At 52.3% G+C, this 5,985-nt stretch overlaps 1 long non-coding RNA gene across 1 annotated transcript; it reads left to right on the top strand.

Annotated features, from left to right (window-relative positions):
- Positions 1-3,080: 3,080 nt before the first annotated feature.
- LOC139084336 (uncharacterized) lies at positions 3,081-4,362 on the top strand. The gene is made up of 3 exons (XR_011541684.1): positions 3,081-3,172; positions 3,840-3,863; positions 3,961-4,362. It is a non-coding gene; the product is annotated as an uncharacterized lncRNA (long non-coding RNA).
- The last annotated feature ends 1,623 nt before the right edge of the window (positions 4,363-5,985 follow it).

The following is a 5,985-nucleotide window of genomic DNA, read 5'->3' as shown; positions in this document are numbered from 1 at the left end:
CCGGGTTGGGTTCAGTGTTTTCAGTGTTTTCGGCCGTGGCCGCCGCGCAGAGCGGCCGGACCTCCCCTCTCAGCAGAGCTGGAACAATCGCTCCGTCCGTGAGCCGCCCGCGTCTCCGAACAGTCACTAAATTCATTTCCCCAAACTGGCCCGACACAAACGCTACCCAGAGGGAAAGGGGAGCTGCGTCTCTTTTCCCTAAAACGAGGAGAAACAAGCATTATTTTCTTTTAAAGGAGGGAGAAATCGAGATTCATTTCTAACCAATCTGGACATGTGTTCGAGAATATTGTTGAGAACAATTAGGGATGTTTGAGTGAGGGGTTTATTTCTCACTTGCTTGTCAGGTCAGAAGACAATCTGTTTATTTTCCTGCTGCAATTTTATTCAATAAACTGAAAGGATGGGAGCCGGGAAAGAGGGTATGAACAGGATGTGTGCTATCAATTTGTCAAATAAATAATCGTGCTTGGAAACAACAGATTTTATTAATTAGACAGGATGGTGTATTATTACCATTAAAGTGTTATATTGCATTAATTTTTATATTTTACTCGGCTACTAATTACTGTAAAAGATTTCGGGAATGAAGCAAAATAAAATCATGCAGCATTATACATAATGTAAAGATAGCTTGAATTAATTTGTCCGCTGCTCCCGCCCGCCTGCCTTGGGGAGCGGAGGGGCTCGCAGAGGCCTTCCCCGCAGCACAGCGCTCGCCCAGCACCCCTGCTCCTGCCTTGTTGCGGGAGGCGCTGGGAAGACCTGGGGTTCAAGACCGGCTCAGCCCCGAGGCGCTGGCGTTGCACCCTTGGGCGCATCACCTCTCGGGAGCCTGTTTTTCTCTTTTGTCAACGTAAACACCCCTTCTCGGCCTGCCTCACAGGGCGCTTGCAAAGATCTAATGAATTCCCGAGAGGGAAAGTGTTTTCAAAGGTCAGAGGTTGTGAGAGGGGGTTGAGAGCCAGTGTTCCTTCCTGGAGGAGGTGGGCAGAGGCGGGGCGTCCGGAGGGCAGAGCAGCCCGGGGGCCGCCTCATCCTAGAACCGCCCGCCCCGGGCCGCCGCGCAGGGTGGCTGTGCTCAGGGCTTGGGGAGGCAATGCGGGAGCCCGAAGACCCCAGAGGCCATCGCAGCCCCTCCCCTCCCTGGACACTGCCTCAGAGCGGAGGCAAAACCAGCCCGCGGCCACACCATGGCTGCGACAGGAGTTCCTCACTGTCAATGCAGGCAGGAGGCCACCTCGCACTGGACCAGGCGTTTGTCGCAAGGGAAGCCCCCTGGGTGCTGGCGCTCTGGAAGAAAGCACGCCTCTGGTCAGACTCCATGCAGGTTTTAATCCTGCAGAGCCCCTGACGCGCTCTGTGGCCACAGCCAAGTCCCTTAACCTCTCTGAACGGCAACTTCTTCTTCAGTTAATTAAAAAAAAGAGTTATTTGCTCAGGAAATAAATTCCCACGCCGGCACACAGTGTGGCTAAGCAGGCAGTGGGCAGGGCCCCCTCCAGGATGCCAGGGGCCCCAAGGGCTCCCCAGGACGGCACTGCCGCCTGGGTCCCGGAGCCCGGGCAGCCCGGCCTGTCCCCCGCGGGCGCGGCCTCGCGGGTCCCCGCTGACCTCGGCCGGGCAGCAGCCGCGGGTCCGGGGCGGCTCGCCGGTGGCCGCAGCCCAGCCGCGTTTTTCTCCAGGCTGGGTCTCCGAGCCCGGCGCGGAGGATGGGGATTTCTCGCGGCCCACTGCCACCTACCGACGGCCGCTGGCACTGCAGGCCGGCGCGGCGGGGCGGCCTCCGAAGCTGCCGGGGACCCGGCTCTGCGTGCGCCCGCGGGGCGCTCAGGGAGCCTCGCTGGAGCCTCGGGTCCCAGGCAGGCTTGCTCGGAGGGCCGGGTCGCAGTCGTGCGGGAGCAGCTCAGTCAGGCCTCCTGGAGCCCTGGTGCCCTGGCTTGCACTGTTAGGGGGTGACTGGGGCCCCACTTCCCAGGAGCCAGGAGCACTAGGCAAGCCCCCAGCCCCCTGTCTGCCGACGGCTCTCTTTAGAGGTCTGGAAATCCTGCCTCTGGGTGAAAGGGCTGTTTCTGGCCGCTCAAACTGGACCAGATGTGAGTCTTCTGGAGAATGGCTGTGGTCCCTGTTTCTGGCTTCCGAAGGGTCAGAACTTCGCCTGTCCTGGAAGTCTGACCTCATTCTGAGTCAGGCATGCCCTGGGCCTTCATTGTCCTGTCGGGATCCCTTATGTCGCCCTCTCTTAGGGCATGCATCCTGAGCTCTGGGTCGGCCTCCCTGGCTGTGTCATCTTAGACAAGTCATCCTACCGTTGTGAATATTTTTTTAAAATCTGTTAACAGTAGGAATAATGATGATATATATGCAGGAAGCCCCTCAAAGAGGGCTGCAGCCAAGACTGAGTCTGACAGCAGCCTGACACGGACGGGGGTGGGAGAGGATGTGCACTTATTCTCCCCGGGCTTTCAAAAGATTTCTCATTGCTGTGTGGGGACGTGTGTGTCTTTCGGGACTCACGTGTTGAAACCCTAACCCCGGCAGTGCCGGCGTTAAGAGGCGGGCCTGTGGGAGGGGATTGGGTCAGGAGAGGGCCGCCCTCATTGATCCGACGACGGCCCTTCTGAAAGAGGGGTGAGCGCTCCCTCGCCCCTTCTCCCTTCGAGATTACTCGGAGCGGATGGCCATCACAGCGGACGCGGGAATCTGTCAGGCCATGATCTTCGACTTCCCAGCCTCCGGAAACGTGAGAAATAAGTGTTGGTTGTTTATAAGCCATCCGGTTAATGGTATTGTGTTATAGCAGCCTGAGCGAACTAAGATGCTCCTCGAATCAAGATGATACAAACCCGCGCGGAGCAGAGGCCTAGGATCGTCTTTTGAACAGCGGTTGGCGGGTGGCAGGAGGTGGAGTGGGGGAGGGGAGAAGGGGGAGCATGGGGTATTGAGTCCTCCTGTCCCCACCTACCCAATGCTTTCTTTCTTGTAGAGCATTCTTTTCCATTGCCTCATAGCACATGTCATGGTTCGTAACAATGCATTTAAATTCTGTATGTATTTGTTCCGTGTCTGACTCTCTGGGACCACAAGCTCCATGAGGATCAGGACCATGTCTGTTCTGTAAACCACGGTACCCCAGTGTCTAGCACTGTGACTGGCACGCGGGAGACTCTCAGTAAATATTTACTGAATGAATGAATGAATGACTATAACCATCCGTTTTTCCAGTGACAATTAGCTATGCCCTGGGTCCTTTCCGGTTCTTCCAAAATAATCCACCCTCTCACCCTCACCCTCAGAGAGCTCATCTCCTCAACCTTCCTTTCTCTGTGGGTTCTTTCCAACATCCTCAGCCTAAACTCAGGCCTCCACAGAGTTTTTTCTTTCCTTCCTTCCTTCCTTTCTTTCTTTCTTTCTTTCTCTCTCTCTTTCTTTCTTCTTTCTTTATTTCTTTTGTTGTTTTTTGCTGAGGAAGATTCACCCTGAACTAACATCTGCTGCCAATCTTCCTCTTTTATTTATTTATTTATTTATTTATTTATTTATTTATTTTTGAATGTGAGCCACCACCACAGCATGGCCACCAACAGTGGTGTAGGTCTGTGCCTGGGAACCAAACCCGGGCTGCCAAAGCAGAGCGACTGCAACTTAACCACTAGGCCACCAGGGCTTGCCCTCTTTCTTTCTTTTTTAGCAAACATCTACACAAAATAAGCAGAGGAGGGTTAATGGCTGTTTTGATCTCTCCTTGGTTTTGCCCTTTAACGTTATAAGTGACTTTGACCTCAGTTTGACCCTGTGGGGTACATGGGGCAGAACTGACTCCTGCCCCCATTTTCCAGATGAGGAGCCATACTGCTGAAGAGGTGAATTGACTCCTCCGAAGTCACAGCTGGTGAGTGGCAGGGACACAGCTAATCCCAGCTCTCCTGGCTCTAAATCCTATGACGCTTCCTCTTCCAGGCTGCTCTGCTCCGCAGTCCTGTGTGCAATGCAGTCCACCCTTCGTGCCCTGGGGCTGATGACAAACCATCTGAGGACAGTTCTCCAGAGAACGGCTAAGGAGAAAGATGACACAAGACTCTCAGGAACACGATTGTCCCTGCTATTGGCATCTGCTTCACTTCCACCAGGGCAATTGGGGGACATTTCAACACAAATAGCTCCATAAGTCCCAAGCAAGGTCCCTGGAGCCACATCTGCTAGGTTCGTCCACTGGGCTTGCCACCTTCCAGCACTCTGACCTTAGGCCATTCACTTACGGGCTCTGTGTCACAAGGCCCTCATCTGTGAAACGGGAATGATAACAGTGACCACCTCATGGGGCTTCTGTGCAATTTAAATAAATCAATCTGTATAAAAGGCTTCCAACAGTGCCTATCACATAGAAAGTGCTCAGTTAATTTTTTGTTCTTTTTCCTCCCTTTGCTCCTCCTTCTTTCTTCCCCCTCCTCCTTTCTTTTCCCTTCTACTTCTGTTTTTTTCCCTTTTTTGGTTTCTTTCTTTTTCTTTTTTCTTTCCTGCTCTCTAACTCTTATTTATTCCTAAATTCCTGTCTCTTCCCAGAATGTACCTTATTTCACTATAGTGCCTCAAGGAATATTTGCTGAACCAATAAATAAATGAATAAAGAAAAAGAAAAGAGGGGAGAGGCGGTGCAGGGGACGGATGTGAAGAAGTGAGGGTAGAGCAAAGCAAGGTAGCCTGGTTTCTTTGTAATGTTTATTTTTATCTTAACGTAAGAGCCGTATTATAAGAGCCAAGAAACCTAACATGGAGCCCAATCCTTCCATGCTCATGCTGTGCTACCTTGAGTAAGTCAGACAACCTCTCTGGGCCTCCAATTTAGCATCTCTAAGACCAGCAGCATTGAACTAGATCATCCCTAACGTTTTCTCCATCTCTGACTGCGGTCCTGCAATTCTATCGGCATAAAGAATCTGATGCTGACTCTCCCCAGCATTTGAAGAAGGTGAGGTGGGGGTGGGGAGAAGCCAAATGCTCGTTTCTGGTGGAACCTGTTTAACCTGTGACCCCCATAAGAGGCTTTCCAGTGGAGTGCTCCTTTGATCTCACCCTGGCACTCAGTTCTATCTCCAGCTCTGCCTCTGCATAGCAGAGGACTTTGAGCAATACGTGCAGCATCTCTAAGTTCCCCTTCCCTGATCTGTACGATGGGATTAAGCGAAATAGTATAAAATGTTTAGCACAGTGATTGACACACAGTAAGAGCTCAGCAAATTGTTATTGGCGTGTTATTAAAGTGTGCATACTATCACGACCCTTGACAAAACCCACTCTAAGGCCAAATGACAATAGATTTCCCATTAACTGGCATTTTAACTATTTTTTTCCATCAAGCATTCATGGAAGCTCCACTGTGTATTAGAACTTGAACCAGGTATAGAATGGATGCCCTGTGAGCCCTGACTCTGGGGTTCGGAGGATCACACGCCCTTTTCCGGGTTCTAGGATATTCCGGGTACTTTGCTGGGTACTTTGCTGTCTTATCCTCTGCAGGGAGGTTTTGTCGGGGCTGCAGGAATGAGGGAAACAGGAGAAGCTCCCAATGGAGGGAGCAGGGGTGAGGGGGAACTCAGGATTCCCCCTGGACCACACCTGCTCCTTCCCCTCTTTAAGCCACAACCATATTCCTGGAAGTCCAGTGAGGGAGCAGAATTGAGACTCTCGCCAGCCCTCCAGGTTGCGAGAAAACACGAGTGCCTCCCAGGAGCTCCTCTCAGCCCCCTCTTTGGGCTTCCTCCCCCTTCCCTTCTTTTACTTCTTTAAGGAAAGGCCTGGGCATGATTAACCTATCCATGAGCGTGAATGCATGTCTGTGACCGCTTTCCTCCCCCAGGGGGAGTTTGATCTCTCATATCTTTTGGATGAAAACACAAAGGCTCCATATTCCTACCTATTAGAAGCCAGAGGCCTGAACTCAGCTTGTGAGCGCCTCCGCAGCCGGCCTGCCTCTACCATTCCGGC

Source organism: Equus przewalskii, chromosome 6 (genome assembly GCF_037783145.1).
Source record: "Equus przewalskii isolate Varuska chromosome 6, EquPr2, whole genome shotgun sequence".
Classification (NCBI taxonomy): Eukaryota; Metazoa; Chordata; class Mammalia; order Perissodactyla; family Equidae; genus Equus; species Equus przewalskii.
This window is presented reverse-complemented; position numbering and strand designations above follow the sequence as displayed.